The 23,860-nt window shown below is 49.4% G+C and overlaps 1 long non-coding RNA gene across 3 annotated transcripts in view; it reads right to left on the bottom strand.

Annotated features, from left to right (window-relative positions):
- LOC127487799 (uncharacterized) overlaps nt 1-20,436 on the bottom strand; it is a 98,945-nt gene extending 78,509 nt beyond the window's left edge. For 2 of the 3 annotated variants that reach the window (XR_007914984.2, XR_007914983.2), the window contains exons 1-2: nt 7,016-8,002; nt 6,456-6,637 (exon numbers count right to left, since the gene is read on the bottom strand). This is a non-coding gene — a long non-coding RNA (uncharacterized lncRNA). Of the gene's footprint in view, nt 1-6,455; nt 6,638-7,015; nt 8,003-8,035 lie in introns of those variants that run through there. The other variant, XR_007914985.2, reaches the window with a different exon arrangement.
- Nucleotides 20,437-23,860: the final 3,424 nt, after the last annotated feature.

The following is a 23,860-nucleotide window of genomic DNA, read 5'->3' as shown; positions in this document are numbered from 1 at the left end:
ATCAACAATCCTAGTGTTTGCTCAGGGAGAACAAAATGAAACAAAGCCCAGGGCAGCTGAATGAGGCACACACAAATAATTCCATTTCTTCTTGACAAGATGAGCACCCCCGCTCATGTATTATTTACTGGAAACCTTGCACACCGAAGCTCCCACAGCCGCCGGTGACAGCACGGGTCAGGGCTGAGGGCGCGTGAACCGAGACCGAGCTGCCCAAGCCAAGGCGAGCAGCGGCTGCGAGTGGGCCCGGGGCGCGCTACACTGTGTGAATTGTCCTCCACCATGCAGCCAACAGGGCTCCCGCTCGACAGGTGTGGCCGCCAGCAGCGCCCGACCTGGAGCTGAAGCCCACGTCTGTCTTCCAGACCTGCGCTGCCCTGCCTCAGCCCCAGGTGTCACAGCCCCGCGGAGCCTCAGCCAGAGAGGGAAGAAACCTGCGCTGGTGGAGACTGGCTGGCTCCCTCCACGGAGACCTCACAGAGGGCAGCCCCCGCACCCCCTTACCAGACACTGGCAAGTCTGGCTCTTGGAAAAAACAAACAAGAAGTAACTACTTTTCATTTCCGAGCTTAATTGTTAGAATCTAAAGAGAAAGCGTTTTCTAACCAGGAACAAAGTAATTTCTTCATTTTCCACTTCGGCCACACGCACTGTTACTGTTGTGTTGCAGGAGCAGATGCCTCAGCCAGTCTGGCTCACTGCCCAGAGGCAGATAAGCGCCGCCATGGATTCCCTGCCCTTGACTCTCACGTGGGCCTCACACCCCACTGCCTTCCCACCCCACCCACCCCTCAGCCACCTGAAAGCCCAGTTCCAGGAGTCCCCTCCACCTGCTGCCCCCACCCCCACCCCTACCCCCAGCCCTCCTAAACTATAACAAGGCCTGGCCCCTGGGTGTCGGGGCCTTCTGCCACGTGTTCTGTCATGCACACGCGGGCAGATGGTCGCCCACCTCTACAAACTTACTTTCTCTGAACAGATTCGGTCTGGCTGTAAATTTGTACAGTGCCTCCTCTCTGGTCTGCCTAACATTTATGGTGCCCGTGTGAGGAGGCACCAATCTGCAACTCTTTTCCTAACAGTGCTGAAACCAAGCTTCCGTGCCGATTTCCACGGGATTCCAGGCGTCTGTGGTTCTGAGTCGTTTGCCCACAGGTTGAGCAGGGCCCGGCCCTGCGGCCTGACACACACTGAGGAGACTGCGAGGGTGTCAGCCGCCACCCGCCCCCACCTGCTATGCAGTGGGAAGGCCTTGCTGTCAGTCTTCCTGGAGACAGCACCGCGCACCGACTCCGGGCCACACCAGTGTCACCCAACCAGAGGCGGCAGCAGCCCCGGTGTCACCGACCTTCCTTCTCCTAAGAGCACTGGCTGAAACGTCAGGCTGAAAAACCCACAGGTGCTCAGTGTTCAACACTTGTCACTCCCTGCATTGGATTCATTTCACATAACTCGAAACAGAGACTTGAACCAGAACCCTGGACCCTAACCCCATGTATTTCCGGGGGCGAGAGACTGTACCTTCCCCACCGGCTGCAGAGCCCATGGCCAGTGGGGTGACGACTCCCTGGGCAGGTGCGGCACTCCCAAGTCCGGCACTGGTCTCCAGCTCCCGTGTGAAGGCGGGTCCATCAGTTTCACCCAATCACCAGGTATGGGCTCAGCACCTGCCATGGTCCCCACCTGCACATTGGAAACCCAGCTTTGGGCACCAATCAGAAACACCCGGGGCACCGTGATTCCAATGGCAGCAGCTGCGGGAGCAGCAAAAGCACCCAGAGTTGGTCTCCCTCCTCCCAGACTTTTCCAGAACACATTTATAGGTTAGGAGAACAGAGGAAGGCAAGGGAACACCAGTGAGGGGGCCACGTACAGCTTAAGAGGGATCAGACGTCCACATGCACGAAATTACTCTTCGTTCTGATGGACACATCGTTAATGCCAGTCCGTCCCCATGACTGCTCTACAAACCTTGATTTATGGGAAGAGCAGCTGAGGCGGGGCCCGATGCAGCAATAAGACGATGTTACCTGAAGAGCACTCGCTTCCTTGCACGGAAAGCCAGGAATCCCCGGCATTGACAAGGGACAGCTTTAATGGGATCGGAGCCCTCCGGAGCCTGCTGAATCCGTGAATCCAGCTCCGAGTTTAGTTCACTCGGTCTGCACTGCTCCTGTCCGAGCAGCAGAACCAATGCCGGCACAGCAGCTGACCACACAAAGGGCCTCTCTGCCGATGTGGCTGCTTTCCTTGCAAACCTCGACAGCCACAGCGGAAGAGACGGGGCCAGGTGTCACCTGGCTCTCTCCTCGCAGGAAGTCACACCTGTTTCACGCCCGTTCCGATTCCAAAGACTGAGCGATTCGGGCCCCGAGCAGCACAGCAGCTCCTGGGGAAGTGTACTTGCTTAAGACAGGGAGAGCTACCGAAGGTTTGCGTCCCCTGGGAAACTGGGTAGGAGGATTCCGGTGTGGCCGGAGGCGCTGCAGCAAACGGACTCGGAGCTGGGTCGTGCAGTCTGTGGGGTTTCCCGCTCCCCTCTGTCTTGCAGGTGTGCATGCTCCCTTCTGAGCAGCATCAAGCTAACCCCCTAAGCATGGTGGGAAAACCGGTGATGTGGCCCAAACCACGCTCTTCTTTAACACTCGCATCTCGGTGGAGCTGCTCTCCTCTGCCACCACCACTCATCCCCTTCGTCTGGGACAGAAGGAGTTTAGATCACATTTGAAATCATGTAATAAAGTGTGCATTTTAGGTTTTTTTTAAAAAGATTTATTTATTTATTTAAAAGCCAGAGTTACACATAGAGATGAGAGGCAGAGAGAGAGAGAGAGAGAGAGAAAGGTCTTCCATCCGATGGTTCACTCCCCAGTTGGCCACAATGGCTGGAGCTGTGCCGATCCGAAGCCAGGAGTCAGGAGCATCCTCCGGCTCTCCCACACAGGTGCAGGGGCCCAAGGACTTGGGCCATCTTCCACTGCTTTCCCAGGTCATAGCAGAGAGCTGGATTGGAAGTGGAGCAGCCAGGTCTTGAACCAGCACCCATATGGGATACCAGCACTTCAGGCCAGGGCATCAACCCACTGCGCTACAGCGCCGACCCCATAGGGGTTTTTTAAGGTTTGTTTGTTTCTTTGTTTTGTTTTGTTTTAGTTGAAAGGCAGGGGTGGGGCCAGCACTGTGGCTGACTTGGTTAATCCTCCCCCTGCAGCACCGGCATCTCATATGGGCGCTGGTTCTAGTCCCAGCTGCTCCTCTTGCAGTCCAGCTCTCTGCTGTGGCCCGGGAAGGCAGTGGAGGATGGCCCAAGTGCTTGGGCCCTGCACCTGCATGGGAGACCAGGAAGAAGCTCCTGGTTCCTGGCTCCTGGCTTCAGATAGGCGCAGTTCTGGCCGTAGCAGCCATTTGAGGGGTGAACCAATGGAAGGAAGACCTTTCTCTTTTCCTCTCTCTCTCTCTCTGTCTACAACTCTACCTCTCAAATAAATAAAAAAGAAAGAAAGGCAGGGTGACAGAGAGGAAAAGAAAGAGATAGACAGGAGACAGAGATCTTCCATCCATGCACAGAACCAGTGAGCAGGAGGCCCTGCACCTGCCTGGGTGCTGCACAGGGTCCTGCTGTTGCCCCTCGCTCTGCAATGGGGGACAGCCTGCACCTCCCTCCTCCGTGGCGCTTGCGGTATCACTGCCCTGCCGGTTGTACCCCCAGTCCCCGGGGAGGCTCGGCTTTCTGAGACCACACGGCATGGGAGGCGGTGGTTCAGGACGCAGAGGTGAGGAGAGCCCGTGAGCCGCAGGTCGGGCGGGGGGAGGGGGAAGCCTGGCCAGCCCAGCTGCAGGTACCTTTGAGGAACGGAAAGGGATCCTTCTGGTGGGGCAGCAGTGATGGTGGCAGTGTGGTGAGGGGTGATCTGTGCAGGACTGAAACAGCTTCAGCAGGGGGCGCTGGTGGGCAGGGGAGCCTTAGGGAGGACAGCGAAGGTGGAGTGAGCCTGAGCTGGACCACAGCCCTCCCCTCCTCAGCCAGCCCTTAGCCACCACCAGGCGTCTTCCCAGGAAAAATACAGTTCTTGGAACTATTAAGTTAACTAATCAAATTAACTGAATTTGCACAAACCATTTTTATGAACGATTGCTTTCCATGCAGTTTTTAACTTTTCACTATGAAGGTTTACGACTATTTGCCTATCTATAGGCAGAGAACACAGTTGTTTAATAGTTTGCTCATCTGCCGGCACCGCGGCTCACTAGGCTAATCCTCCGCCTTGCGGTGCCGGCACACCGGGTTCTAGTCCCGGTCGGGGCGCCGGATTCTGTCCCGGTTGCCCCTCTTCCAGGCCAGCTCTCTGCTGTGGCCAGGGAGTGCAGTGGAGGATGGCCCAAGTGCTTGGGCCCTGCACCCCATGGGAGACCAGGAGAAGCATCTGGCTCCTGCCATCGGATCAGTGCGGTGCGCCGGCCGCGGTGGCCATTGGAGGGTGAACCAACGGCAAAGGAAGACCTTTCTCTCTGTCTCTCTCTCACTGTCCACTCTGCCTGTCAAAAAAAAAAAAAAAAAAAAAAACAGTTTGCTCATCTATGAGTTGCAACATTTAGACACGGGGTCTCCAGACCTCTTTTGCCCTCTGTGTGACCCCTGCACACATCAACGTCCAGTCTGTGCGCATCCTCAGGGACCAGAGTCGCCTTTACGTACCTGTTGGCTGAGCCTTCCCAGCAACCTTGTGAGACTGAGTCGGCGGGACCAAGAGGCGTGGTAAAGATCGGAGGCTGATAAGCAATAACCCAAATGCCGGGGGAACTCCACTCAACCTCAGAGCATTTTCTTCACACCAGACTGTGCCTCAGTTTAACCCGGGCAGGCTGCGTGCAGGTGTGGCGGCTTGGCTGCTGCTACTACAGCTTGGATAGTTTTCCTACCAAATTCTTGGAGTGGCCATGGTGATGAGAGAATGGAAACTCAGTCCAACCGGGTGCTTAGAGGTGGGTCTCCCGGAAAGTGATTGGATTAGGGACTAGGGTGGGACCCATGACTGGGGGCTTTTCAAGAAGAAGTAAAGGGGCCAGAGACAGACACAGAGAAATACTTCTCGCTCTGCGATGGGACCCAGACAAAGCCTGTCTGCATGCTGAGCCTCCAGATCTGGGAGCTGCAGGAAACCTCCTTGCTGTGTAAAGTTAAGCTGCCTCAGACACTTTCTTATAGTAGTGAAAGATGACTGATGCCATCGCCTTTGATTTCACTTTCACTTAAGAGTGGAACAGGAAAGCAAACCTGTGTCTCAGGTCAGATACAGGATCCCCTTAGAGAGACCCTGCCTCAAGCCCGGCTTTCCCACAGTCCTCACAGGGGGACCAGATGCCCCTTGGGGGAGCACAGTGTGGCTTCTGGATGGATGAGTAGGTGTTCTGTCAGCACAAGCAATCAGGCGGGAACCCCCCCCCCCAACCACAGGATACAGCAGAAAAAATGCCTGTGTATTGGGTGTGCTATAAATTGGGGGGGGGGGGGGGTGAGAAAGACAGAGGGAAAGAAGAAGGAGAAAGAGGAAGAAGAGGAGGAGGAAGAGAGGAGAAGGGGTGCAGAAAGAGAGAGGGAGGGGAGGGGTAAAAGAGGGAGGGAGGGAGAATGGGAGAGGGAGGGAGGGAGGGGGAGGGAGGGAGAGAGAGACCAATTAAAGCCAAGTCTGTGCTTCCTGCTTCTGCATGAATCACTGACCAACTCCCTCTGCTGATAAATAGGAGCTCTGAAGAGCTCTATTGCCTATATCTTTAAAATAGCTTCTACTTTTCGGTGCACTGAAAATGTAACTGTCAAAGTAGCTGGCACATTTCCCTGTCAGTTCCACTGTCTTTCTAAATCATAGAGGATACTGTTCCTCCCCTATTTTAAAATGCCTTGGCGGCTCAGGCTGCCTATGGCAGCAAATCTACATTCTTCAGCATCACATTCAAGCCTTTAATATTTGAATCAAGCCAACCATTCCAACCTCAGGGCCTGTCACTCCCTGCACCTGCTGCCATTTGAAAATAGCCCGAAAGAGTCACCACTCCCCAAGCAGGCCTGGCCGCCAAGCAGCTCGTCTGTGCTGGCCCAGGGCCTCCTTCTCCACTGCTGTGCCTGTTGAATTTCTATTTGCCCTTTGAGACCTATTTCAGAACAACCTCTCCCTTAAGGTCTTCTTCTATGACCTCTCAGCCTCACCCCACTGGGGACCAAGCTGCCAGGCCGTGAACCTGCAGGCGACAGACACAAACCAAACCCAAAACACAGAAGTCACCTTTTGAAAGCACCTCTCTCCCACCCTGTGGACTGCAAAGGATTTCACAAAATGAGAATTTCATCTTCCCTGGGACATCAGTGGCAGATTATTACTTGGAATGCTCAAGGTTTCAAGTTGGGTAGCCCAAACGAACTGGGGTGAACAAGAGGCTGAATTTACTGCTTCACACACCTGCAAGGTTGCTTCAGGGAAAGCCAACTCAGCACCTCTGCTGTGACCTGCACCTGCTGTCTTCCTGCCTTGCTGCTCTGCCTCCAGCGCGCACTTGTTCACCAGGGCTAGCCGCTTCTGTGGTCTGGGGAAATGCAGCTATCGGCAGCTCCACAGGCTACGTGCATTTCTTCCTCCTCTTGCTGGAAAAAAAATATGATTGTCCTAACAGTCCCCCAGATTCAATCCAATTATACTAACCGTGGTGAGCTGCCCACATCTCACTGAGCCCAGTGGGATAAAATTCACCGACTGTCTGACTGCAGGCTCAGGTTGGCTCGGAAACTGGAAACCAAGTCAGGTTTCCAGAAAACACATAAAGCCCGACGTGGGAATCTGGGATTGTTGGGAAGGACAAGCAGAGTTGTTGACAACCAAAGTCCACTGCAGTCTGCACAAGTGACTGTTTTCCAAGATAAAATCATCCTCAAAAGCCTTAAGACCTTCACAAATATACTCACGGGGGTTCAAAAATGTCTCCCCAGCCATCCAAGAAACGAATGCTCTCCCTAAACCCTTACCCCGCGTCCACAAGAAGCCACCACATTACTGTTTCCTCAGCGAAGTGGGATTCAAAGCTCTTCTGGAAGACGGATGGCGATGACAAAGGAGCCCTCTCCAGAGCTGGCCCAGGACGCAGCGGTCAGTGACGTCCTGCAGGCGGAGCGGTCCAAGTACTGGAGGGCTTCGTCTTTCCCCCAGCTGCTCACCAGGCCCCGAGAGTCCTTGCCTGCGGCATGAGATCGGAGCGGAGGCACAGGCAGTCTGCCTCCATGAACCCGTCTCTCGCTGCTCCAAGGCAGGCCGTCCACAGGGGCCCTTGGTAAGACCAACCCACCGAGCTGAGACAGACATGTTTTTAGAATCTGTCTGAATGGCAGCCGGCTTTTGCCTGGAGAATTCAGAGCAGCTGCCCACCTGGCAAACGGTCCCGGTGGACTCTCCCGAGCTCTTAGATGACCGAGGTTTATAACCTTCAAGGGAGTCAGACTCAGTGTCCGTTCGTCCTGTAATTTTCGGTTGATCGAGGTGCTAACTCCAGTTAAGATTTTAATGACCCTGAGGCAAACTGCTGTAACAATGATCCCCATGACTCACCCCTTCCTGTCCCCTTGCCTGTTGGATAACTATGAGATCTCCGAATCTCATTACTGGCCAAGCCCCTCTCCTTCCCCTGCAACACACACGTTGAGGCTGAGCACGGCCATGAGATTTGCTTTGCCAAGAGCATGTTCCCAAACATAATGCAACAGACACCAGGTGAGCCTGCTGTTGGAGCTTGCCCTTCCTTGCTGCTGGGTATTTTCCACCACCATGTGTGATAATCCAGGTGGCTTCTAGGATGTCACAGGTACAAATTCCACCTGCAGACTACAGGTCAGGAGTTCCCACCATGCAGCAGAGAGAAAGGGGGAGACACTCCCTGAAGAAAGTCACGTGTTCCTGAGCTTCAGTCAGAGGAGAGCAGCAGCCCCAATCCCACGTCCCTGCGCGTCTGCTGCACACAGAAGTGCGCCCCCACCTCCCACCCCCACACGCACCTGCAGCACTCAGGAGCTCCGCAGGGAAGCGGCTTCAGAACGAGTCACAGCCAGCCGCTGAGGAACATCACCAGCAGCTTCTTGGTTCTGACAGGAAGTAAGCAAAACACAGCTTGTAACTTGCAAACCCCATTCAACATCGGCGAACTGCCAGGACACCCTCGCCCTGCTGGCCAGGACCACTCGCGGCTCCTCTGCCCCACGGCTGCGTGCCTGGGGGTCGCCCAGCCTCCGGGTTCCTGCTGCTCGGGCAGCGGAGACTGAGCCTAGATCGGCAACAATGCCCACGGGGCCCTGGATCTTAGACAAGCAGGTGCATTTTGGGTTGACTGGTGCCTTCTCATGTGGATCGCTTGGTGACAACATTCAAATACGCTAATTTCAACAAGACCATGAGCTCCCAGACCAGACTTGAACCGAAATGCGGTGTAGACGTCCCAGATGTTCAGACTCTGCTCTACAGCTCGGGCAGGTGAGACCTCTCTCCCTTAACCAGCCCACAGCAAGGCTCCAAAGCCAAGTGCAAACTGCACTTGGGTATCTGCAGGCTTGCATATTCCCAGCAAGCAGTTTAAACGCCAAGTGGAGAGTGGGTTATTTGTGCTCCACAAAAGAGGCTCCCAGTTCCCCAGACAGCCCATCCACAGAACCTCCCGTAAATCAACCTCAGTTGTGTGGCCTGAGCCCACCCCGGCAGGGAAACCCCCTCCAAAGTGCTGGAGCTGCTGCAGTCACAGAGAATTACTGCAGCTCACGCTGGGGAACTCCCCTGTAATTGGACTTGCAAATGAAGCCCAGGAGCACCTGCCTAACTCAGACACAGAATTATCCTGGAAACGCACCCGGACTGCCGTTCCCACGTCAGTGTTCCCTCCGCTTCATAAAAGCCCTGAATTCTATGACTCAGCAGTTATGAGAGACCCCAGGGACGCATGCTCTGCTTGGGTGGAGGCAAACATTTCGTGTGTAACGCATGGGCAAATATGTGCAGTGCCTGAATGCAAATCCACCCTCCCGGTGAAGTGCTGACTGCAGAATGCAGAGTAATTGGTCTTCATTTTTAATCAGCTGACAGGCTGACTTTACAAAAGCTCCAGGAGAAAGCCTGCAGGTAATTCAGTGATGTCTACTTCCACATACCTGGTGCCACAAAGAAGCACGATCAGAGCCAAAGGCAAGGCCTCAGTGCTGGGAGGTCCCTGAGAGCCACTGCTGCCTGGGGCGACAGGGCTCTCCCGAGCTGTGATGGTGTGTGTCTGTGAATAGAGTCTCCCCTCCCCTGTGCTGTGTTCTACACAGCTGTGCACACAGCCTGGTCCCCCAGCTATGTTGTACATGGCTATGCACAGAGCCTGGTCCTGTGCTGTGTTGTACACAGCTGTGCACATGGCCTTGTCCCAGTGCTGTGTTGTACACAGCTGTGACACAGCCTTGTCCCCATGCTGTGTTGCACATGGCTGTGCACACAGCCTTGTCCCTGTGCTGTGTTGTACATGACTATGCACACAGCCTTGTCCCTGTGCTGTGTTGTACACAGCAATGCACACAGTCTTGTCCCTGTGTTGCATTGTACACAGCTGTGTACAGTCTTGCCTCCATGCTGTGTGGGGGCACAGCTGTGTACACAGCCTTGTCCCTGTGCTGTGTTGTACACATTTTGCACACAGCCTTGTCCCTGTGCTGTGTTGTACACAGCTGTGCACAGCCTTGTCCCTGTGCTGTGTTGTACACATTTTGCACACAGCCTTGTCCCTGTGCTGTGTTGTACACAGCTGTGCACAGCCTTGTCCCTGTGCTGTGTTGTACACAGCTGTGCACAGCCTTGTCCCTGTGCTGTGTTGTACACATTTTGCACACAGCCTTGTCCCTGTGCTGTGTTGTACACAGCTGTGCACAGCCTTGTCCCTGTGCTATGTTGCACACAGTTTTGCACACAGCCTTGTCCCTGTGCTGTGTTGTACACAGCTGTGCACAGCCTTGTCCCTGTGCTGTGTTGTACACAGCTGTGCACAGCCTTGTCCCTGTGCTGTGTTGTACACAGCTGTGCACAACCTTGTCCCTGTGCTATGTTGCACACAGTTTTGCACACCTGTGCACGCAATCTTCTCTCACCCTGTGCCATGCTGGCGTACTGTTACAGCTCCACCTTTGCTCAGGGAGTACTTCTGAGATGAGATAAGAAGGTTTCTTCATATGGAACAAGCAGGCCAAATGAAAACCTAAAGCCCCATTTAAAAAGCACAGAGCCCGTGGCTATGATGCCGTGCTAGCCTCTCTGCTTGCCTGGCACTGCGTAAGCACAGCAGAAGGAGCCATGCTGCATGGTCTCCATGCCAGCCTCCGACTGAAACGTCAGGCATCTATCTGTGAGGAGCGCGTGCTCCTGCGCTCTGGGGTTACGGCAAGAACTCTGCTGCAGGCTGCGTGCCACCTGTGCAAGCCTCTCCATGAGCCGGTTCCCTGAGCCTCAACGCCACCACCTGTAAAGTGGATTCGGGAAACAGTCACGTGTTAACGCTGTGCACGGTTATCAGACAGCTCACTCCGAGCGTAAGTAAGGCAGCCCTAGGCAAAGCTGTCGAGGACGTCAGGATCGCCAGGACCCCTTCTCGCATCTTTTCACTTTCCTCCAGTTTCACACCCCTGCATTCCCGCTAATTCCTTCCAAACATGGTGACCCAGCTCACTAAGACGCGGGAGACACGGATGCTGGCAGCACCGAGAGGCTACACTGCATACTGCACTCACTCATCCCCATCTCCACTGCGACACAGACACGAGACCCCAACTCTGCATGCCTAAGACATGAAACTGCATTCATGACCATGCGACTATATACATGACCATAAGACTGTATCCTTGACCATGAGACTGCATATGTGACTGTGAGACTGCACACATGACCATGAGACTGCATTCATGACCATGAGACTACATGCATGACCATAAGACTGCACACATGACCATGAGACTGCACACATGACCATGAGACTGCATTCATGACCATGAGACTACATACATGACCATAAGACTGCACACATGACCATGAGACTGCATACATGACCATGAGACTGTACACGTGACCATGAGACTCTACACATGACCAAGAGACCACATCTGTGACCAGGAATCTGCATACAGGACCATGAGGCTACATACATGACAGAGACTGCATGTGACTATGAGACTACATAAATGACTGAGACTGCATGCATGACCATGAATCTGCATACATGACCATGAGACTGACTGCATACATGACCATGAATCTGCATGCGTGACTGTGAGGCTGCATACATGACCGTGAGACTGTGTACATGATCATGAGACTGCATACATGAGCATGAGATTACATGCATGACCATAAGACTGCATACATGACCATTAGACAACATACATGACTGTAAGACTGAATACATGACCATGAGACTGTACACGTGACCAAGAGACCACATCTGTGACCAGGAATCTGCATACATGATCATGAGGCTATATACATGATCATGCGACTGCATACATGACTGTGAGACTGCAAATGTGACTATGAGACTGCATACATGATCATTAGACTGTATATATGACCATGAGTTTACATACATGACCATAAGACTGCATACATGACCATGAATCTGCATGCATGACCGTGAGACTGCACACATGACTGTGAGACTGCATGCATGACCATGAGACTGCACACGTGACCATGAGTTTACATGCATGACCATAAGACTGCATATATGACCATGAGATTACATACATGACCATGAGACTGCATATATGACCATGAGACTACATACATGACCATGAGATTACATACATGACCATGAGACTGCAAACGTACCATTCCTGATGTCTCAGCTACGTCTGTTTCTCTTCACTTTCATGGTTCTCCCTTCATCCCGGGCACCATCACCTCTCTCCCTGAGCGTCTGGAAAACCTCCTATCCATCTCCTGGACCTGTCCTTGCCCTCTGGCTGGACAAGGAGCAGCTTACTTTGTGGTGTCGACTGGGCGGGATGAAGGAGAAACTAGACACTGATGCACACGACTGTGGCTGTGTCTGTGAGGTGTTCAGCACACGAGATCAGCACAGGGTCCAGGCAGGGGTCTGGAGGGACGCCAGGGGAAGGTGATCTGGTCTCCAAGAGACCCAGATCACATTCCACTCCTCCTAGGACATCAGCTGCTGGCCCTGGGACTCCAGGACTTCTGCTCCTGGCCGCTTGGCTGCCACTCAGCTTTTGCCCTTGTGAGACCCATGCCCTCAGCTTCCTTGGTTCTGAGAACTTGGACTTAAATGGAGCCATGCCGGAGCATCCCAGGGTCTCCAGCCTGCAGGCCACCTGGGGCTTCGCAGCTGCCAAGCCTCCTAAGAAATCCCCCCTTGTCTACCTGTCTACCTGTCCTATTGATCCTGTGTCTCCAGAGCACCCCGGCGAGTGCAGGCCATAACCAGCAGGAATGCTCTGCGCTCCCTCTTTAGTCCGTATAACTGAAAGCAGTGACCTCCATGGAGGGGAGCTGTAGGACCACAGCATGAGTGAGAAATAAACCCTTGTTAGGTTCAGCCACTGAAATTTTGGCATTTATGTGGGGACACTTCAAAAATTTCATGGAAAACTGAAAATAAACGATGCATGTTTTGATACAAAAGTTGCTTTAAATCCATGCAGTTTTATCACAAACACATTTGTCCATAATGCTTTTGAGGACACCCTCACGTGCACGAATTTCAAAATTTTTGCACCAAAATAAACTTATCTTTTAATTCTATTTTCCAAGAACTTTTTAAAGTTCCTTAGCGCTTTTGCCCACTGACTAATCCAGTGTCAGAATCCCTGGTCATTCAATCTCGTATCATCTTGTACTGTCATGTCCCTGATAGCTAACACAGGACTTGATACCTAAAAATCACTCACAACATATTTATTATATCAGCAAATACGTGGTAAATTACCAGAACAGATAGACTAATGATGATACCCTTCCAAAGACATTAAAAAAACGGCAGACAACAAACTAAATTCTGCTGCTAAAAATTCATAGCAGACGGACGGGTTTACGGTCACCTCCGACGGGACGGCGAGCACTTTCCTTGTCTTCCTGGGAGAGGCGGATGGAGGAAAAAGACAGAAGACTCCCTGGGGGATTCTCTTGGCGGAAGACAGAGCAGGGGCCTCCCAGGAAGCCCGCACAGAAAGCTGGCTGTGTGGACGCACCGCCCACAGACATCCAGGGTGGAGGAGGAAGCACACTCGCCTTCCAAACACAGACACAAATGTAGAAGACTTGGAATCAAACTAACCACAGTGCAAATGTTTCCTTTATTATCTTAATACTAAAGCATCTGCTGTATCAATAAATTAAAGCAGCAACAAACAACACAAATATCCTTGAGGCTTGAACGTGGCACAAATTATACATAATTGTATTGCAGAATTCAGTTTCTAGAAAGTAGTATTTTTTTCCTCTAATGCGGTCCTGAAGTCTCATTTACAGAAACTTGTGGGCACTGGCAGAGGCCCCTGTGGCTCCTGTCTGACCTGTGTCCAGTCGATTCCTACTACGCGTGCTGTGGAGGAAGCCACACCCAGGAGGAAGTTACATTCCAGTGCCACTCAGCAAGACACAGGAAGCAACAGGAGCTGATTGCTACTTACAGATCCCAGAGAGAAGAGGGGCGCGTGTCTCACCGGGCCAACAGGAAGGGGGGAGGCATCTGGAACATTCCACCCAACCAGCAGGCAGGAGCAAGCGACGCAATGTGCAGCCCCCGTGGGTCTATGCCTGTCTGGGGGTCGGTGGACACTGCCCAGGCAAGTTGCCCATGCAGAATCCTCATCAGTGGGTTTAAAGCGAACAGGCCCAAGTCCTGTAGGTCACAATAACACTGAGGGACATCCACGATGCCACATCTACCCATCCAAGCAGGGTGTGAGAAGACAGCTGCCCAGCAGGGAGGTGGTCACCCACATGGACATCCGGGCTGACCACACTGAGATACTGGGAAGAGGTGGAAAATGGGAAACCGAGTCAGGGCGACTGAGCCCGGTGTTGGGGTAAGAAGGTCCAACATACATTCGAAGAGGACGGGTGCCGTGGCAGCAGAATTCCAGCAATTCAGTGCAAGCGCATCACTCTGAACACAGTATCTCAGTCTGCTTAGAGTCAGCTGAGCTCGGTCATCTCATTTTTAAAAAGAATTCCGTCTGGAGCTGCTGTCATGGCACAGAGGGTTAAGGCGCCACCAATTCGAGTCCTGGCTGCGCCACTTCCAATCTAGCTCTCTACGAATGCAGTTGAGAAAACCGTGGAGATGGCCAAGTGTTTGGGCCCTGCCACCTACGTTGGAGAACCCCAGATGAAGCTCCTGGCTCCTGGCTTCCGCCTGGCCCAGCCCTGGCCATTGCAGCCACTTAGGAAGCGAACCAGCAGATGGAAGATTCCCTCTCCCTCTCTTTCTGTAACTAATTCTGCGTTTCAAATCAATAAATAAGTCTTAATGAAAAAGAAAGATTTAATTTCAAGAGCCAACACAAGGGAACGACCCTGGGCAGGCCGCCCCAGCAGGCAGAGGCCCTGTGTGCAGCCCACCTCCCTCGCACACGCATCCAGCCCTCCCACGCTGCATCTGGAAACTGCCTGGAGCAGCTCCCTGAGAGGCAAAAGCTGCAAAATTAAGATGACAAAATGACAGCTCAGATTGTACTCACTCAGGGCCTGGAGAACATAATTAAACAAATTACCTTAGGCAAAATGTGCATTCACAAGCCGCATCAGCCCGCGAGGCACCACATCAAAGGCCTCTGTGCCTACAATGGCCATCACAGGCAGAGGCACAATGGCAGAGGCAGGGAATCTACACCGTGACGCCCAGAGGCAAGCAGCAGCCAGCGGGGAGGTGAGTGACACCGAGAAGGCCTGTGCAGGTGGGACATTTGCACAGGGGGACAGCAGTCCAGCATGGCGCAGCATCAGGGGAAGGTGGGCAAACAGGACACAGGAGCGGCAAAGCCGGGCACTGGTGGTGGAGTGGCCACCAGCTCTCCAGGAGACCCTGGGCAACAGACCTCTCTCCCTGAGTCCAAGGCGCATCACAGTCAAACTGTCAAAAAGAAAAGACCAGGAGAACCCCACACGTAGAAGAGGAAAGAACCACATGTAAAGGAGTCACATATAAGGGAGTCTCCCTCAGGCTAACAGCAGATTTCTCAGCAGAGACCTCTCGGGCCAGAGACAGCGACACAAAGTCCTACGAGACAAAAACTGCCTGCCAAGAACACTACACCCAGAAAGGCTGCCCGGCAGAAATGAAGAATTGAGTATTTGCAAGACAAACAGAGAATGATGGAACGCGTCACCACCAGACTGGCCCTACGAGAGAGCCAACACGAGAAGCCAAAGATGATGACCGCTGTCACGGGAACTCACCAAGGACAAAATTCAGGAGCAGAGCACAACAGCAGACACACAATAGAGCATCCAGCCCTGCCTACACGGAGACCACAGAACCGCAGAGTGAACAACGGGAGAGGTGGAAAGGAACCAAGAAAGGGGAAAAAAAAAAAAACCAGAAAGAAGGTGGCAGGAGTGTGTCTTTAAGTAAAAACAACCTTGATATGTAAACAGTTAGATTCATCAGTTGAAAGACAAGAGACTGGGCAGGCGCCAGCACCCCGGGTTCTAGTCCCGGTTGGGACGCTGGACTCTGTCCCGGTTGCTCCTCTTCCAGGCCAGCTCTCTGCTGTGGCCAGGGAGTGCAGTGGAGGATGGCCCAAGTGCTTGGGCCCTGCACCCTCATGGGAGACCAGGAGAAGCACCTGGCTCCTGGCTTCGGATCGGCACAGCGCGCCAGCAGTAGCAGCCATTTGGGGGGTGAACCAACGGAAGGAAGACCTTTCTCTCTGTCTCTAACTCTGCCTGCCAAAAATAAAAATATAAAAAGAAAGACAGAGACTGGCTGAGTGCATTTTACAAAAGATCCAATAACACACTGCCTCTGAGAACCTCTCTCCACCACTGCAGAGCCACGTGGACTCAGTGAGGGGAGGGAAAAGACACACTTGCACACACTCCCAAAGCCAGCACGCTAAGAGATGTGCTAATTAGCTTAATGGGCCCATCCCACTGTGTGTGCAAAACATCATGTTTTCTATAGCAAAACATCATGTTTCACTCCATAAACAAACACCTTTTTTTCAACTTAAAATCAAACAATGAGGTAAATTTCAAAAATGCATTTCCAAGGGGCCCACCCACAACTAACTAGAGAGTAAGAACCCACTTAGAGCAAGGGAACTCAGCATGGAATGTTCAACCTTGTCCCCTGTGGATACAAAATATTCAAAAGATTACGGGTGGCTACTCTAGCCGGGACTCTGGCCACCTGATAAGCAACAGCAGAGAGAGCAAAGAAGTTTAAATGACTTGGAATGATGCTAAATCCTCCCATGGTTTTTCTACCAGATTTCATAACTGAATCAGATTTCCACACCTTGATCTTTTTAGTCCCAAAAAAGCAGTAATGAAACCTAGAAAATCCCTAGAAAATCTTTGTAACATCATCAATAACTGATGAACAACTTACGTATCTTTTGCGCACTTACCTTCAGACCAGCAGAGTGAGTTTGCTAGACCCACCCAGAACAGACTGTGTTACGTCAGCCCAGGTCCCTGCAAGAGGCACAGTGTACGTGGAACCATCCAGTTAAACGGCCCAGACTCAGCGGGTTCCAAAAGTCACGGTTACACTGGCAAACGCAGGCCAAAGATAGGAGGCAGGCAACCAAATACTAGAGTACACCAAGGCACATCCTTGTGGATTTTCTTTTTTTATAGAAAGCTTTTATTTAATAAATATAAATTTCATAAGTACAACTTTGGGATTTTATTGGTTCTTCCCCCCATACCTGCCCTCCCAAACCCAAACCATCCCACTTCTCACTTGCCCTCCCATCCTGTTCTTCATTAAGATTCATTTTTAATTATCTTTATATACAGAAAACCAACTCTATACTAAATAAAGATTTCAACAGTTTGCACCCACACAGGCACACAAAGTATAAAGTACTGTTTGAAGACAAGTTTTACCATTAATTCTCATAGTACAACTCATTAAGGACAGAGATCCCACATGGGGAGTAAGTGCACAGTGGCTCCCGTTGTTGATTCAACAATTGACACTCTTATTTATAATGTCAGTAATCACCCGAGGCTCTTGTCGTGAGCTGCCAAGGCTATGGAAGCCTCTTGAGTACACAAACTCCGACATTATTTAGACAAGGCCATAATCAAAGTGGAAGTTCTCTCCCCCTTCAGAGAAAGGTACCTCCTTCTTTGGTGGTCCCTTCTTTCCACTGGGATCTCACTCACAGAGATCTCTCAGGTAGGTAACTTTTCACCACAGTGTCTTGGCTTTCCATGCCTGAAATGCTCTCATGGGCTTTTTAGCCAGATTCAAATGCTTTAAGGGCTGATTCTGAGGCCAGAGTGCTGTTTAGGACATCTGCCATTCTATGAGTCCGCTGTGTATCCCGCTTCCCATGTTGGGTCATTCTCTCCTTTTTATCAGTTTTTATTAGCAGACACTTGGTCTTATTTATGTGTTCCCTTTGACACTTAATCCTATCATTATGATCAATTATGAATTTAAACTGATCACTAACTAGTAAGATGGCATTGGTACCTGCCAACCTAATGGGATTTGGAGTCCCATGGCACATTTCCAGCTTTACCATTAGGGGTAAGTCTGAGGAAGTGTGTGCCAAACTGTATGTCTCCTCCCTCTCTTATTCCCACTCTTATTTTTAACAGGGATGAATTTTGAGTTGGATTTAAACACCTAAGAACAATTCTATGTGAAGTAAAGAGTTCAACCAACAGTATTAAGTAGAAAAGAAAATACTGAAAAGAATATTGGAAGCTGTTCCTCGTCAGGCAGGACAAGGGCTGATCAAGTCACTGTTTCTCATAGTGTCAGCTTCACTTCTACAGGTTTCCTTTTAGGTGCTCAGATTTTCATGATACCTGTAATTCATGGCAATCGGACTTTCAAAAGAACTATATTTGTTTCTGAAAACAGCACCTTTCCAGTCCAGCTCTGACAAACTCTCATCTTCTTAAGCGTGTTCATTAACTGTTGGTGCCTGCCATGCCTGATGTGCCTGGTCACAACAAACAAAATCAATCATTTCACACATGTCAAGCCTGGTGGGAATTCCAGAAAATTCTCCACTTCTGAGTGAAAACCATGGCCCTATCTACCAAGTGGACTCATTCTAGACCGGGCAGGTGTGAGTCCATTTGTCCGTCTTGGCACCCAAACCCAACTCCCTGATCCACTCTACCAGGCTGTGGTCCTGTGAACCTGGGACACTGCAGAGTGAGGTGGCCCAGTGACAACACCTTGCAAATCAGGTAGGAGGAGGGTAAGACAAGAGTCTTATTTCCAGGACGTACGGAATCGGCTCTCGAAACGCAGTTCTCCATTCTGGCACATTTACCACGGAAACGGGTGACTGACAAGCCATCACCTGCTTGATGAGACAGACATCACAGATGTGCAGGTGGAACTACAGAAAGCATCCTCCAAGTGGAAACACGTTGGTGCAGAGGATAGAATCACATGCGTTATTCGTGTTCTCTGGAAGGTTTCCAGTTCATCTCCATGATTATTTGGATAACTGAAGCTGGAGATTTTCCTACAAGATTGCTTAAGACAGAAATGCATTTAAAATACCCTAAATAAGAGGAGGAAAATGGCAGATTGGGGAGCGGCATGTTTTGCAGGGCTAAGGAGAAACAGGGAGGATATGTGGGAGGTACACTCTCCATGGAGACGTGGAGAGAACACCCTGGGGGAAGCCCCACAGGAAGAGGGGAAAGGGCGAGAACCTGCGTCTGAGTGCTGACATGGAGCCAGAGCTGCAGACAGCCAGAGCTGCAGACAGCCAGAGCCGACGGCGTTTCTGAGACGGGGGAGGACAGCCTGCATCAAGCCGAGGGGGTAGAGCCCGAGAGAACACGGTGTGGGTCAGGACTGGAGCCCAGGGAGCTGGCGGTTGCACATGATTGCCTGTGGTCTTGCTGGAAGTGCAGGGGGACATTCAATTCAAACCAATCTCCCCAAAACAGAACCTGCGATCTGGCTGGGAGAGGGCAGGAGCCATTTCAAAATTGGACAAACATTACGGAAGCCTGCAGGCACACACAGAACAGCTGACTGAGAAGGGGCACCTGAACACAGCGCCCCAGAGCAGAGGGGGCAGGCGTTCAGCCAGTGTCTCCAGTGTGCCAGTGTCATCCAGAGCTATGAGCGGATGGAGTGGCCTGCAGCCCCCACTGACTCAGAGCCTGGCCGGGAGGTGGCTGGACAGCTAGAGGGGCAGGAGGTGCCCTCTGGACTCGGCGACTGTGGGAGCCTTCTGTGCTAGGACCTTGGGGCCTCAGCTACATGAAAAGGCATAGGGCATAGCTGGGTACTGAGTTGTACCACACCAACCTGGGTGTTACCCTGGAAACTCAGCCCACCCTAGAGCATTGACCAGAGCCCCCTGGCCACACCCACCACACACCTGCTGGTATTCACTGGAAGCCCAGAAGCACAGCACCAAAGATGAAATCCAACAGAAGAAAAAATTAAAAATCAGCTCCACAAATGCTGAAAGATAAGAGCCAAAATTCAAGAAACAAGAATAAGTAAGTCACCATGATCCCCCCAGAGGAACACGAGAACATTTCAATATTAGAATGTGAAGATGAAGAGATGGAGGAAATACCAGAAATGGAATTTAGAAAAGTAATCATAGGATTACTAAAAAATAAAATCAGAAGCAAATCCACAAATTAAAGAAAACCATATATGACATGAATGAAAATTTTTCAGGGCCAACACCATGGCACAGTAGGTTAATCCTCTGCCAGTGATGCCAGCATTACATATGGGCGCTGGTTCTAGTTCCAGCTGCTCCTCTGCCAATCCAGCTCTCTGCTATGGCCTAGGAAAGCAGTAGAGATGGCCCAAGTCCTTGGGCCCTGCATCCACGTGGGAGACCTGGAAGAAACTCCTGGCTCCTGGCTCCGGATCAGCTCAGCTCCAGCCGTTACAGCCATTTGGGGAGTGAACAAATGGAAGGAAGACCTCTCCCTCTGTCTCTTCCTCTCACTGTCTGTAACTCTACCTCTCAAATAAATAAATAAAAATATTTTAAAAAAGTTTTTCCCAGGAAATTCAGAATTTAAAGAGTAAGCAAAATGAAATTTTAGAAATGAAGAACTCAATGGATCAAGTAAAAAAAAGGAGTGGAAAGCCTTAACAGAAGACTGGGTGAGGCAGAAGAAAGAATATCTGAACTGGAAGACAAATCTTTGGAAATGTTACAGTCAGTCAAGAAAAAAAAAGAAGAAGAAGAAGAAAATAAAAAAAAAAAACTTAAAAACAATGCTGGAGATCTACGGGATACTATCAAATGATCCAACAGATGGATCTCAGGAGTTCCTGAAGGAGCAGAAAGAGAGAACGGACAGAAAGCATATTTTAGTGAAATAATTACAGAAAACTTCCCCAACTTGGACCAAGAAAGGCACATCCAAGTACAGGAAGCACAAAGAACTCCTAACAGACAGGACCAGAAAAAAGTGTCACCACAACACATTGTAGTCAAACTGTCCACAGTAAAACATAAAGAAAAGCTCATAAAATGTGCACAGGAGAAATGCCAGATCACTTTCAGAGAATCTCAAATTGGGCTCACAGATGATAAGAAACCCAATAGGCTAGAAGGGAATGGAGTGATATAGTCCAAGTCTTAAAAGAAAAAAAAACTGTCAACCAAGAATACTGTACCCTGCAAAGCTTGCATTTATGAATGAAGGTGAAATAAAGACCCTCCATAACAAACAAAAAATGAAAACATTTGTTGACACATGTCCAGCCTTACACAAGATGCTTAAGATGTGCTATGTACAGAAACATAGAAAGATAGCCATCTTTATGAAAGAATGCAAAGGCAGAAAATCCACCAGTAGAAGTACAAAAGAAATCCAAAGCAAACAATAGGAATATTTATGGAAAAATGGCAGGGCCAAGTCATTACTTATCAATAGTCACCTTGAGTGTAAATGGCCTCAATTCTCCAGATAAAAGATATAGATTGGCTGAATGGATTGAAAAACAAGACCCATATATGTGCTGCTTACAAGAAACATATCTCACCAACAAATATATATGCAAACTGAAAGTGAAAGGATGGAAAAAGATATTCTAGGCCAACAGAAACCAAAAAGAGCAGGTGTTGCCATCCTAATATCAGACAAAATAGACTTTAACATAAAAATTGTTAAAAAGAGATGAAGAAGGGCACTATGTAATGATTAAGGGATCAATCCAACAAGAAGATGTGACTATAATAAATGTATATGCACTCAATTACAGGGCACCTGGCTACTTTTAAAAAATATCAATAGACCTAAAGGAAGACACAGACTCCAATACAGTAGTAAAGGGGGACTTCAATCCCCACTTTCAGCAATGGACAGATCAACCAGATAGAAAACCAGCAAGGAAACAAGAGAGTTCATCGACACCATAGACCAAATGGACCTAATGGATACCTACAGAACCTTTCACCCCACAGTGACAGAATGCACATTCTTCTCATCAGTGCATGGAACTTTCTCTAGGATAGACCATATGCTAAGCCACAAAGCAAGTCTCAGCAAATTCAAAAAAGATCAAAATCATTCTATGCATCTTCTCTGATAACAATGAAATAAAGCTAGAAATCAACAACTCAAAAATCTCTAGAACATATGGAAACACATGGAGAGTGAACACCATGCTCCTGAATGAACAGAGGGTCATAGAAGAAATCAAAAGATAAATCAAAAATTTCTGGAAATAAATGAAGATGACAATATATTAAAACTTACGGGATACAGCAAAAGCAGTGTTAAGAGGGAAGTTCATAGCAATTACTGCCTACATGAAGGAACTGGAAAGGTACCAAATAAATGAGCTGTAAATGCATCTCAAAGATCTAGAATATCAAGAACAAACCAAACCCAAAACTAGCAGGAGGAAAGAAATAATTAAAATTAGAGAAGAATTAAATGAAATTGAAACAAAAAAAAAATACAAAAGATCAGTGGAATGAAAAGCTGGTATTTTGAACAAATAAACAAACTGATACAACATTGGTGCAACTAACCAAGAAAAAGAAGGAAAAGACCCAAATCAATAAAATCAGAGATGAAAAAGAAAATGTAACAACAGATACCACAGAAATAAAAAAAAATCATCAGCGATTATTACAAAGAGCTGTATGCCAACAAACTAGGATGTCTAGAACAAATGGATAGATGCCTAGAAACATATAATCTACCAAAATTGAGTCATGAAGACATAAGAAAACCTAACAGATAAATAACCAGGATGGAGATTGAATCAGTAATAAAGACCCTCTCAACAAGCCCAGAACTGACAGCATCTCTGCTGAATTTTACCAAGTATTGAAAAAAGAACTAATTCCAACTCTTTTCAAGCTATTCAAAACAATCATGCCGGCACCACAGCTCAATAGGCTAATCCTCCACCTGCAGCGCCAGCACACCGGGTTCTAGTCCCGGTCGGGGCACCAGATTCTGTCCCAGTTACCCCTCTTCCAGCCCAAATCTCTGCTGTGGCCTGGGAGTCCAGTGGAGGATGTCCCAGGTCCTTGGACCCTGCACCCGCATGGGAAACCAGGAGGAAGCACCTAGCTCCTGGCTTTGGATCAGCGCGGTGCGCCGGTCGCAGCGCACCAGCCCCAGAGGCCACTGGAGGGTGTACCAACGATAAAGGAAGACCTTTTTCCCTGTCTCTCTCACTGTCCACTCTGCCTGTCAAAAAAATAAAATAAAATAAAAACAATCAAAAAGGAGGGTATCCTCCCAAATTCCTTCTACAAAGCTTGTATCTTCTTAATACCTAAACCTGGAAACTATGCAACAGAGAAAGAGAACTATAGACCAATATCCCTGGTGAACACAGATGAAAAAATCCTCCAAAAATATCAGCTAATCGAATCCAACAACACATCAGAAAGATCATTCACCCTGACCAAGTGGGATTTATCTCTGGTATGAAATGATGGTTCAACATTCACAAATCAATCAATGCTATACAGCACATTAACAAACTGAAGAACAAAAACCATATGATTATCTCAATAGATGCAGAGAAAGCATTTGATAAATACAACATCCTTTCATGATAAAAACCTTAAGGAAAATGGATATAGAAGGAACGTTCCTCAACACAATCAAGGCAGCATAGGACAAACCCACAGCAAGCATCCTGTTGAATGAGGAAAAGCCAGCAGCATTCCCTCTAAGATACAGAACCAGACAAGGATGCCCATTCTCACTATTGCTATTTAATATAGTCCTGGAAGTTTTAGCTAGAGCCATCAGGCAAGAATAAGAAATCAAAGGGGTGCAAATTAAAAAAGAGGAAATCAAACTACTCTTATTTGGAAATGGAATGATCCTATATGTAGGAGATGCAAAATACTTCATTGAAAGACTATTGAAACTCATAAAAAAGTTTGGTAAAGTGGCAGGATATAAAATCAACATAAAAAAAATCAATAGCCTTTGTATACACAGATAACGTCATGGCTGAGAATGAACTTTTAAGATCAGTGTTATTCACAATAACTCCAAAAAGGATCAAATAACTTGAAATAAATTTAATCAAGGATTTCAAATATCTCTACAATAAAAATTACAAAACACTTATGAAAGAAATAGAAGACGACATTTAAAAATGGAAATATCTTCCATGT

Source organism: Oryctolagus cuniculus, chromosome 6 (genome assembly GCF_964237555.1).
Source record: "Oryctolagus cuniculus chromosome 6, mOryCun1.1, whole genome shotgun sequence".
In the NCBI taxonomy this organism is placed as follows: domain Eukaryota; kingdom Metazoa; phylum Chordata; class Mammalia; order Lagomorpha; family Leporidae; genus Oryctolagus; species Oryctolagus cuniculus.
This window is presented reverse-complemented; position numbering and strand designations above follow the sequence as displayed.